The following is a 12,541-nucleotide window of genomic DNA, read 5'->3' as shown; positions in this document are numbered from 1 at the left end:
CAATTTGGCACATTAGCCAGGAGGAAGCAAATCGTGAGCGTTTTCGACCACAAACCCCATCCCTCCAGATTTGCAACCATCCCTGGACCAGTGACAGGGGCATAGGCAGCCAAGTCATTGGAAATAATCAAGGAGGAAGCCATTGAAAAAAATGAATGGGGCCACTCTGGTTATTACCTTGGGGTCAGGGGAGTGCTCTGTACCCACAAACCTTACCTCCCTATTCACCTATTCACACACAAACAAGGGACATCGCGCGCCTCAAGCATCCAAAAGATCAGGGTTCGGCACCTGTCAGAAGAGCTGGGCCGAGTCTTCATTTAGTCTCTCTGATTCAAGGTTTCGCATGCCAGTAATACATTTTAATATTTTTAGAAGGTCTCTTTTTATGGCTATAATATATAACTAAACTATTGTTGGATATAAAGTATATAAGGTTTTTAACATGCTTAAAACGCTTCATTTAAAATTAAATTAAAACGCAGAAACCCCCAGAACCCTGCAATAGGTCAGTTTGGCACATGAGCCAGAAGGAAGCAGAATGTGAGTGTTTTTGACCACAAATCCTGTCCCTCCTGATTTGCAGCCCCATGGCTCAGGCGGCAGCAAGTCCTGAGCAGGAGCCCAGATGGTCACGTTGTGCGGCAGAAACTGCAACTGGCTGCAAAACGGGAGGGGTTCGCAATGTGTCGGTACATAACGACAGAAACATGAACCGCTCCCGATTCGCTACTGTGGCTGCACTGAGCATGCGCGGCCGAACTGAGCATGCCCAGTAACCTCCGCTGTCACCACTGCCCTCTCTCTGCCCTCACTGCTACTCACGATTTGCTGCCTGCTCTTTGGGGGCGTTTAAAAGGCTCAAGGGGGCAAATCGCAGCGGGGGGGCTGCCAGGGTCTGAGCGGGGGACAGAAATTGACTGGCCAGGGGGGGTCAAGCTGCTGTAGGCAGCGGCAGGAGAGAGGCTGAAGGGGAAAAATCGGGGGTGGGGGGTGGGAGCCGGGGTTAAGCCGGGGCGGGGAGACGCTGCCAGACCCTGTGCGGGGACAAACCCCCGTTTAGGGAGGGGGTGGGGGGGACAGGGGCCCCTCGGGACGAGCCCCCTGCTGGGCTCGCAGATCTGGGGGTGTCGGGGCTGGGGGGGGGGCACAGGCTGTTTTCAGTTCTGCCGCGTGTCAGCCCCGGAGCAGGGGGCCGGTTCCTGGGGCTGGGGCTTAAAGGCACCGGCAGCCCGATTCCCAGACTGTCAAAGCCCAGACACCGCGGCTCCTCTCGATCCTGTACAAGTGCTGCGGGGCTGTTACTGCTCCAGCCGGGAGCCTGAATGCGGGGAAATACCGTACAGACGCCCCCTCCCTCCCTCCCACTCTGCCTCTCGCATTGTGACTATGGAAAAGTGTCTGCTGTCATTTTCTATGTCTCTATGAAATCCCTGCAGCTCCTTTCTCTTCTACAACGTGCTGAGCTGCTAACTCCCTCCCAGAGCCCACGTGTCCGCACCCCCCCCTGTACCCCAATCCCCTGCCCCAGGTCAGAGCCTGCACCCCTCACTCAAACTCCCCATAGCCTGCAACCCTCCTGCCCCCCAACTCCCTCCCAGAGCCGCGTGTCCGCACCCCCTCCTGTACCCCAATCCTCTGCCCCAGCTCAGAGCCTGCACCCCTCACTCAAACTCCCCATAGCCTGCAACCCTCCTGCACCTCCAACTCCCTCCCAGAGCCGCGTGTCCGCACCCCCTCCTGCACCCCAATCCCCTGCCCCAGCTCAGAGCCTGCACCCCTCACTCAAACTCCCCATAGCCTGCAACCCTCCTGCACCCCCAACTCCCTCCCAGAGCCGCGTGTCCTCACCCCCTCCTGTACCCCAATCCCCTGCCCCAGGTCAGAGCCTGCACCCCTCACTCAATCTCCCCATAGCCTGCAACCCTCCTGCACCCCCAACTCCATCCCAGAGCCGCGTGTCCACACCCCCTCCTGTACCCGAATCCCCTGCCCCAGGTCAGAGCCTGCACCCCTCACTCAATCTCCCCATAGCCTGCAACCCTCCCGCCCCCCAACTCCCTCCCAGAGCCGCGTGTCCGCACCCCCTCCTGCACCCCAATCCCCTGCCCCAGCTCAGAGCCTGCACCCCTCACTCAAACTCCCCATAGCCTGCAACCCTCCTGCACCCCCAACTCCCTCCCAGAGCCGCGTGTCTTAAATCCAGGCTGGGGCGGGTCAGATCGGGGGGGGCGGGGGGGCGGGACGCGGGGACATGAGAGTTCGCCTGAGAAGCGGGAAGGCACCGGCGGGGGGAGGGGCCGGGGGGGTCTCTGCGGGGGGAGGGGATGAGAGGCGGGGGGGGAGGGGCCGGGGGGGGGTCTCTGCGGGGGGAGGGGCCGGGGGGGGTCTCTGCGGGGGAGGGGATGAGGGGGAGGGTCAGGTTGACCCCGGGACCCGCCCGTACATGGGCCGGAGAGGGCGGAAGCGGCCCCGGGGCAGGCTGGGAGATGTAGTTCCGGACGCTCCCGGGAGCGGAAGTGACGTCGGGCGGGGAGGCGGGGCCGGGCTGCGGACGCTCGCGGGGCCGTTGGAGCCTCTCCCGGGGACGGGGCCGGAGACGGTTGGTGCCGTTGGAGCTCTGGGCATGCGCAGATCGCGGCGCGCGGGGAGGGGGAGAGCTGCCGCCTCCAGGTACCGGAGCGGGCCCCGGGGCCGGGCGGTGACTCTGCCCCAGTGTCCGGGGGGGGGCCCGGCCCCACTGGGGTCCCTGCGCGGGGCCGGGCGGGGCTGGGGGGGCAGGTGACCCCCCCCGAGGAGCGGGGAGAGAAAGGGGGGGGCTGAGATCCCCTCGGATTTACCGCTGCCCCCCCCGTGGGGACCCCCCGCCCCCCCCGCCCTGCCCCCTTTCTCCCTAGAGAGCCACGAGCAGCGCCCAGGGTGACCCCCCTCCCCCCACCCCTGAGAAGTTCCCGGCCCCCCCCCCCCGATTGTGCCCCATTTTCTCTCCCCTTCGCCAGTGGCCAGTTCAGGTCTCAGGTTTGGGGGGTTTCCCCCATTCCCACCTGCCGGGATTTGTCCTTGTGCGGGTGGGAAATGGTTCCCCCCAGTGACTCCTGAGCTGGGCAGAGGCTGGGGGGGGCCCTGAGACAGGGACACCTCTGGGCTGGGCTGGGGGGGCCCCTCTCTGCTGGCAACGGGGCCTGGGACGGGCCAGGAAGGGGAGGGAGGAGCAAGTGCCCCCCCCCCCCCCCATGGAGACGGCCCAGCCCCAGGTTTCCCCTCCCAGCTACTCCCCCTCCCCCCAACCCAGCAGCCCCCCCCTACCCCCCTCATCACCTGCTAGTCACATTCCCAGACCCCACTGCCAGCCCCTCCCCCACCCTGCCCAACCCAGCAGCCCCCCCACCGCTTGCTAGTCACTTTCCCAGACCCCGCAGCCAGTGACCTTCTGGCTCCAGCCCCCTCCTGTCCCCTGTGAAACCCACATCACCCAGGGCTCCCCCCCCCTCCCCGGCCGTGTGAGTGTGGGGGAAGGGGAAACCATCCCATTCTGCTGTCGATTGAATATCCCTGTATAACCCCCCCAGTTTCCCCTCTTTTCCCTTGAACTGTTGAACGATGACATAAGATCTCCCCCGATGTTGGCGCTTCTCCCTTATATTGGCAAATATTTAGTGGGTGCCCCATTTTCCCCTCAGGTCTGAAATACTGATCTCAAATGCTTGGAAATCTTCCCGCTTTTCTCCCCAGGTGTGTGACTGAGGTCAGGGCCCTTATCGTACTGAGCGGGGCTCAGGCCTTGCCTGAGATCAGGTCGGCCCGTGTGCCGGGCGCTGCACAAACCCTGACTGAGTTTGGGGGCACTCGTTGTGCCAGGCCCTGCATCAACACCGGGTGAAATCAGGCTCCCATTGTGCCAGGCCCTGCAGAGACCCCAAGCGAGATCAGACCCCACTGTTGTGCCAGGGAAAACTGAGACCTGGACCGAGATCACGGCCCCCCCTTGTGCCAGGCAGCGCATGGCTGCGGCCCATATTGCTGGCTCCATTGTGCTGCGCACTTCAGAGACCTCGACTGAGATCTGCGTCCCCGTCGGGCCTGGCCCCGCACTGACCCCAACCCAGATCACACCCCAATACTCTACTGGGCGCTGCACAGACCCTGACAGAGATCCTGCCCCCACATTTTGCCAGATGTTGCAGGGACCCCAAACAAAATCCGGGATCCTGTAATGCTGGGAGTTGCAGAGACCCCGACTGAGATCAGGCCCCTGTTGGTCAGTGTCTGTGCAGAGCCCTGCACAAGATCAGGGTCCCCATTGTGACAGATGCTGAACAGACCCCAAGAGTATCTCTGCCCTGCCATTAAAACCCCCCAGCTGGCCCATGGCAGGTGACTCAGGCTCACAGGGCTCAGGCCAAGGTGCTGTTTAATTGCAGTGTAGATAAAGGTAATAATTGGAGATATACCAATCTCCTAGAACTGGAAGGGACCTTGGAAGGTCAGCGAGTCCAGCCCTCTGCCTTCACTAGCAGGAAGATGTCTGGGCTCGGGCTGGAGCCAGGCTGTCGGACCCTGCGAGGTGGGAGGGTGCCAGACCTTGGGCTGCAGCCTCAGCTGGAACATCGACACCACAATTAAACATCCCCACAGCCTGAGCCGTGTGAGCCCAAGTCATCATAGAACTTAAGATCAGAAGGGACCATTATGATCATCTAGTCTGACCTCCCGCAAGATGCAGGCCACAAAAGCTGACCCACCCACTCCTGAAATAATTCTCTCCCTTGACTCAGCTGTTGAAGTCCCCAAATCCTGATTTAAAGACTTCAAGTAGCAGATAATCCTCCAGCAAGCGACCCCTGCCCCATGCTGCGGAGGAAGGCGAAAAACCTCCAGGGCCACTGCCAATCTACCCTGGAGGAAAGTGGGCACGGGCCAGCCGCCGGTGTCTGACTGCAGTGTGTACATGCCCACAGGGACAGAGAGGCCTTGCCACAAAAAGCTCAGAGGCTAAACAGGCCAATGGTGGGAGGTGACGCTCCATTTTAGAGGGGGCGAAACTGAAGCTCAGAGAGCTGAAGTAATTTGCTCAAGTTTGCGTGGAGAATTTGGGGCAAAACTGGGAACTGAACCCAGATAGTTTCAATTCTTGCCTCTCCCCTTAACCCCAGGCCCAGCGTGTGTGTGTGCAGCGTTGTTTTGGCCTGTGTTTGCCTTGCATTGGCTTCCAAGGGAGGCTGTGGAATTTCCTTCATTGGAGGTTTTTAAGACCAGGTTAGAGATACACCAGTCTGGGAATGACTAGGGATACTTGGTCCTGCCTCATCACGAGGCTTCAATAGACGCCCTCTCAAGATCCCTTCCAGGCTTACACTGAAATAATTCTCTTTTGTGCTGTGTTGTGTTTGACACTGAGCTGTTTCGCATGGTGCCGTTTGGAACTGTGATCGCACCATGTTGTGTAGCAGTTTTATGGTGCATTGTTTTGCCTCAGCGTGTTTGGTACCTGTGCTGTGTTGGTTTGAGTTGAGCTATTTTCCATTGTGTGCTTTTGTCCTAGGGTGTGTTAGTTAGAATTGTGTTGCTTTCTTTTCCTTTGTATTGTCATTTTATGCTGTGGAGTATAGTTTTTTGTTTTTGTGTTTTTCTCTGAATTGCCTGACATTGTGTTGTGGTGGGTTTTATTCTGTATGTTTTGTTTTCATACGTATCTATTGTATATGGCATCCTAGACATGTAGGGCCTCAAGCTGTCATCAAGTCCAGCTCTCCCTGGCGAGGCAGGACCCAGTATCTGTAGATTATCTCTTCCAGGGAAGAGACTCCCCAGCCCCCCTTGTCAGACTGTTCCCGAGCTGACCTGCCTTAGCTCTGGGGACACCCACATGGATCTGAGTGGTGAGCAGCTCTGGAGAGAGGAGACCCCAGTGAGTGGCAGCTGGGTAAAGAGACTGAAGTGGGGAGGAGAAACATTGACGTGCCCGAGGTCTCCCAGGCTGTCCGTGACCGAGCTAGAAATAGAGCCCAGTTCTAGGGCTGTGTTGGGCACTGAAGGTCTCTGCCACCCTGGTGTTTCAGGCGCTGGTGTAAACCCTTAGGACAGACAGAATTTACACTAGTGCGCTCTGATTGGCACTGGTGCACCATGTCCCAGTTTGAAGGCTTGCGGTGGTCGGGGGGACAGTGACCTCACAGTACCAAAGCAGGACGTCAGCAGAGCAGACGCACACACCGTAGCTCTGCCTGGAACACGCAGCATTCACTGCCAGACGGGCTGGGCGATTTTTCAGGGGCCCAGCTTGATGTGCCTGGCTGGGGTGGATTCAGTTCACGGGGGTCTGGGGCGCTGATCGTTCGGGACGTTCCTTTTTGCATAGTCAGTTCTTTCCCTTTATTGTTCCCCCCCCCCCCACCTCCTGTGCCCGATGTTGCTCTCTTCTTAACTTGCTTCGGTTATTTCAGTTCCAGTTTTTAAATGGGATCTAATCATTGCAAAGCTGAATGAAAGACCAAACAAACAGAACCGTTTGAATGTTGGCACAGAGCTGGTAGAACTGTACCTAGTGAAGCTCTGCCGTAATTACCTGTAAAATGCATCTGACGCAGTGGGGATTCACCCACGAAAGCTCATGCTCCAAAACGTCTGTTAGTCTGTAAGGTGCCACAGGACTCTTTGGTGCTTTTACAGCTCCAGACTGACACGGCTCCCCCGCTGGTACTTGTACTGACCTGGTCCCCGTAGCATGTTCTGGTGGGGCGGATAAAGCAATGTCAAAGAGCCACAAGCGCGTTTTAGGGCGAAAGGGCTCGTCCGGTGTTTGCTCTCTAGGGAGCATGTCACCGGCCAGGCCTTGCAGTCTGTCAGGAGTCGTGCGCTGGGTTGTATTTAGTCATCTCAAAGTCAAAGGCTAAGACGGCTGGTTCACAGTGTCCAATGAAATCTTGCAACCAGTTATACAAACAGACTCTAATGCTGATAAAACAACCTGGTGTTACTGTTCAGTCCCTTCAAACTATGTAATTAAAATGATGAGATAAGCACATGAGAGATGAACCGACGGCTAGTTTCCATTTCTTAATGCCTGATATTTTTACACTGGCTCACGCCATCTGTAGGTTTTTTTTAATTGATGCACAGCAACCAATCAAGTGAATTAATGAATGCCTGTCAATCACTGATTGCTTTCTGGTGCAAAAGCATCTGATTAAGCACCTAATTAAAACTGTACCATTTCAAATGGAAATGTATCAACACAGCTTAGCTCCAGTGTGTTTAAATGGGAATGAAAAGTTCCTAAATACATGGCAGGATGGTAAATGGGGAAAATAAACGGAAGTTCCTCTACGCAGTGCTGAGGACTTCTGCTCCCAGCCCTTCACGGGCTCTGGCCTCTTGGTTCCCAGTTCCCCATTAGCTGTGTCCCCCTCCCCCAGCCTCAGCCCTGCTTTTACTGCAGATCTTCACTCCCCTCAGCTAGGCGAGGGGGTTGGCTCTGCAGCCACTAAAGCATCTGCTGACTCTGGTCTTGCTGATACTGTCTCACATATTGGGGTATTTAGCTTTCAGGGAAGGATTTATCAGAGTTACTGACTCTGGGAGGTGGGGGAGAGGAGAGGCTGAGAGGGAGTTTGCTCCTCACACTCTGTAGGGCCATGTTCAACCCTGGTAGCCTCCATGTTACCTCATCCTCCACCCTCCCCCGTGTGTCTCTGTTCATGTGTCAGAGCGTCACCTTCTGATCATAATGCCACTGGCCTCAGCAGAGCTCCCCGACAGGAGCTACGTCACGATGGGGATATGGCAAAGACCAAGCGACACTTTGCCAAGGGATCTGTGTCACTGTCTAACCCCCATAGGCCAGGGAGAGGGCAACTTTCTGCCAATGGCCTTCAGGACGGGTGCTGAGTTCACTGCGGTGCCCCTCGTCCCCTCTCCATTTCCCTTCTCGCTGTGCTGTCTGGGACGCTGCCCTGCTTCCTGCTCCCCAGGCCACCCCGTGTCTACTCCATGTGCCAGGCTGCTGGCAGCCCCCAGGGAGAGGCCATCCAGCCTCTCAAACTGGTGCCCAGCTGCTGGGCCTCAGGCCTTCTGGGGTGCAGCTCTGAGAGTCCCATTGGCCCCTGCCCCAGGGGTGCTACGGGGCACGTCCGTCTAGTGTGTCAGGGCTCAACCCCCTGGCTGAGGCCTCGGGGCACTTTCTTCCTCTCTCGGGGCACCAGGGGAAACAGCAAAAGAGCCGACTGTCGGCAAACAAGGGTAAATAAAGGAATGAAAGAAAGAAATGGCGGGGGGGGGGGAGTAAATGTGGACAGCTCCCATCAGGATATGGGCCCCTCTTACTTCTGGGAGCATCTCAGTCCCCTTCAGAGTTTACTGGGTCTCGAGTGCAAGTTTCAGCCTGCTCCCCCTTTGAAACTTTGCCCCCCAGAGTCCAAGCAGCAGACAGATCATCAGTTCCTTCTGTATGGGGGTTTTTACCCCCTTCCTGCCATGTGCTCTGAGCTGCTGGGAACTCAGCTAATGGGAAGTCAAGAGCACAACAACAGTCATTTGATTTATTTAACATCCCATAATAGTCTATCTGGTGTTGATGGACCTTTCCTGCCAGGCGGGGTGTAATGTGTTCGGTTGCCAGTCAGCACTTCACCTAGGTAAAGTCTGTCTCCTGTCTGGTGATTTACAGAGCCACAGAGGCTCACAATGCAACTAGTCAGATATTAACCCTGGCAGCAACTCACAAGCATTCAGTAAAGTCTAAACACTAAACACGTTGTTATAATTCTAATCCCTGTTTTAACAAGACTAACCCAGGGGAGCCAGACTGATTCCAGCCATGCGTTTGTCCCTGTTCAGTTAAGACTTGGGAGCTTTTGCAAGAGCTAACACCTCATCTGCCAGTGTCACAGGCAGGCTGGGCAGGGATGGTGTCTCTGGCCTCTGTTTGCCAGAAGCTGGGAATGGGCGACAGGGGATGGATCACTTGATGGTTCCCTGTTCTGTTCCTTCCCTCTGAAGCACCTGGCACTGGCCGCTGAGCTAGATGGACCATTGCTCTGAGGCAGTGGGCCGCTCTTATGTTCACAGTCTGTATGAGGAGTATCTACTCACTTGGACTCACTGGGGAGCCACAGAAAGAAACAAGATGTGCTGAGGCAAGGAGGCCCCGTCTCAGAGCCCCCGGGGTCGCGCTTGTCAAAAGCTAAAACTAGGCCCAGCCCATGAAGGGGGCACTCCCAGGAGAGACTGGATAAAGGCTGGAGCATCCAACAACTTTGTAAACCTGAGAGAGCTGCCTTGGGAACAGTGACAGGGAGAATCCCCAGAGTGACTCCTTTGATTCTGCTCTTCTCTGGTCTTTGGTTCATGGAATCACAGAACTGGAAGGGACCTCGAGAGGTAGCTAGTCCGGTCCCCTGCACTCAAGGCAGGACTCAGTATTATCTGGACCATCCCTGAGAGGTGTTTGTCCAGCCTGCTCTTAAAGATCCCCAACGATGGAGATTCTACAATCTCCCCAGGCAATTTATTCCAGTGCTTAGCCACTCTGACAGGAAGTTTTTCCCTAATGACTGACATAAACTGCACTCGCTGCAATTTAAGCCCATTGCTTTTTGTCCTGTCCTCAGAGGTTAAGAAGAACAATTTTTCTCCCTCCTCCTTGTAACAACCTTTTATGTACTTGAAAACAGTGATCGTGTTCCCTCTCAGCCCTGGTCTATACTGGGTGGGGATCGATCTAAGATACGCAACTTCAGCTACGACAATAGCGTAGCTGAAGTTGATGTACTGAGATCGACTTATCGCGGCGTCTTCCCGGCGGTGACTCGACTGCTGCCTCTCCCCCGTTGACTCCGCCTGTGCCTCTCGCGGCGATGGAGTACAGGAGTCGACAGGAGAGTGCTCGGGGATCTATTTATCGTCTCTAGACTAGACACAATAAATCGACCCCCGATAGCTCAATCTCACAACATCGATCGCCACCGTAGTGTAGACCTGCCCTTATAGTCTTCTCTTCTCCAGACTAAACAAACACAATTTTTTCAATCTTCCCTCAAAGGTCTTGTTTTCTAGACCATTAATCATTTTTGTTGCTCTTCTCTGGACTTTCACCAATTTGTCCACATCTTTCCTGAAATGTGCTGCCCAGAACTGGACATACTGCTCCAGTTGAGACCTAATCAGTGCGCAGTAAAGCGGAAGAATTACTCCTCATGTCTTGCTTACAACACTCCTGCTGAAACAGCCCAGAATGATGTTCGCTTGTTTTGCAGCAGTGTAGCTCTGTTGACTCATATTTAGTTTGTGATCCACTGTGACCCCCAGATCCCTTTCCGCAGTTCTCCTTCCTAGGCAGCCATTTCCCATTTTGTACGTGTGGAATTGATTGTTCCTTCCTAAGTGACGTACTTGGGATTTGTCCTTATTGAATTTCATCCTATTTACTTCAGACCATTTCTCCAGTTTGTCCAGAGCATTTTCAATTTTAATCCTATCCTCCAAAGCACTTGCAACCCCTCCCAGCTTGGTATCGTCCACAATCTGGATAAGTGTAACAGAGAGACTCTGCTACTGGGAGGGTTTCACCCTGTCTCAGAGGGTTACACCCTGGTGGGAGGGGGCTAGGCCTGTACTGGGATAAGGTCACTCTGTGCTTCACATTGTGGCAGAACCTAGAATGTCCATTAGCAGGGAAACATCCTGGGGGAATCAGCTTGTGGAATGGACAAAAACTCCACCTGAATTTTCTCACCTTGCCCTTCTCGCCCTGGCAGGTTACAGAATAACGTCCACGTTTCGCTCCATATCATCCCCTCCTCCCAGGGGGAAGGAAATGGCTTCAATGGAGCTGGCTCAGGTAAGGGATTATCAGGGAGCTGGTGGTTGGTTCTGCTTGGAGGGAGAGGAGCAGTAAATGCATAGGAGGGTGGGAGCTGCTCCAGGTGGTGGGAGGCAGGAACTATCTAGGGTGGGGAAAGGGAGGGGACAGGATGTGACAAACCTGCTGAGACTTGTGTAATCTGGGGCCTACTTTTAAAGAATAGGAGTGGAACTTCCCCTCTTTGTGGAAGAGGAAATAACCCCTCAGCCAGGGCTGGGAAAACTTCCCAGGCTTCCAGTGCTGGAGCCGGAATCTACTGACACTTCATTAGTTACCACCACCCCCAATCTTTGTGGCAACTGCAAGCTTTATCAGTGATTATTTTATATCCTCTTCCAGGTCATTGATAAGAATGTTAAATAACACGAGGCCAAGAACCAATCCTTGTGGGAACCCCTTAGAAAGAAATCCACTCGACCGTGGTTCCCCATTTACAATCCCAGTTTTTAACCTATTTAATAGATGCCCTGTGTATTTTGTATCTTGCTAGTTTTCTAGTCAAAATATTCTGCTGAACCAAGTCATATGCCTTATCGAAGTCTAGGTATATTACATCAATACTATTAGTTGCAACCAAACTTTTGATCTCACCCAGTAAGGATATCCAGTTAGTTTGACAGAATCTGTTGTGTCTAAAACTTTGTTAATGGGCACTAATTATATTACCCTCCTTAAATTCTTTATTAATGAAATCCAGTATCGGCTGCTGCACTCTTGTAATTAGCGGGGTCACCTCTTTTACACGTTTTAAATATTGGCACAGCATTAGCTGTATTCCAGTCTTATGGAATTTCCCCAGCATTCCAAGTCCTAATTAAAATTATCATTAACAGTCCACCATGCTCCTCCACCGGGTCTTTGAAAACTCTTGTTATCTGAACCCGCTGATTTAAACACGTCTAACTTTAATAGCTGCTGTTTAACGTCCTCATGAGCTAATGTTGGAATGGAAAGTGTGTCGTCGTCAACACCTTATGATATGAGTTACTTCATCTGTTTTTCTCCAAATCCAGGAGAGAAACATTTATTGAACACTTTTACCTCTTCTGCATTATTTTTGATAATTCTGCCATTTCCCTCTAGTAATTTACCACTACCATTGTTAGGATTAATTTTGTACTTAATATACTTTTAAAAACTTCCCTCTTATTTTCATTGATTGATCATTGATTTCTGATAGCTTTAGGGTGACCAGATGTCCCGATATTTAACCCTTTGTCCCACGTCCCGATTGATGTATGATCGGGACACCAATTGTCCCAATAATCAGATAAGGAGGCGGCGAGTTCCCCAGTCCTTGCCTCCTTCTCCCTCCCCCAGCAGGCCGCGTCCCCGCTCCTCCCCCTCCCTCCCAGTACTTCCCGCTGCCTAACAGCTGTTTGGCGTGGGTTGGACTTTCCGGGAGGGAGGGGGAGGAGCAGGGATGCAGCACGCTCGGGGGAGGAGGCGGAGAGGAGGCAGGGCAGGGGTGGGGACTCGGGGGGAGGGGGTGTAATGAGGGGGGTGAGAGTCGTGCAGGGGCAGGTGAGCACCCACCCGGCAGACGGGAAGTGGGCACCATCGGTGAGTGGCGGGGGGGTGAAAAGGAGAGTGGCGGGCGGGGGGGTGAAGAGGAGAGGGGTGGGTGGGGACTGAGGAGGGACGCAGCAAGCCAGCAGCAGGCTGGGGGATGAGGAAATG

The 12,541-nt window shown here is 54.6% G+C and overlaps 1 protein-coding gene across 1 annotated transcript in view; it reads left to right on the top strand.

The window, feature by feature from the left end:
- Positions 1–12,541, top strand: part of LOC123356631 — an 871,996-nt gene that overhangs the window by 767,399 nt on the left and 92,056 nt on the right. The gene's annotated exons all lie outside the window — the stretch shown is intronic.

The sequence above is a fragment of the Mauremys mutica genome, chromosome 26 (assembly GCF_020497125.1).
Source record: "Mauremys mutica isolate MM-2020 ecotype Southern chromosome 26, ASM2049712v1, whole genome shotgun sequence".
In the NCBI taxonomy this organism is placed as follows: domain Eukaryota; kingdom Metazoa; phylum Chordata; order Testudines; family Geoemydidae; genus Mauremys; species Mauremys mutica.
Note: the sequence above shows the minus strand (reverse complement) of the source record. Positions and strands in the feature narration are given on the sequence as shown.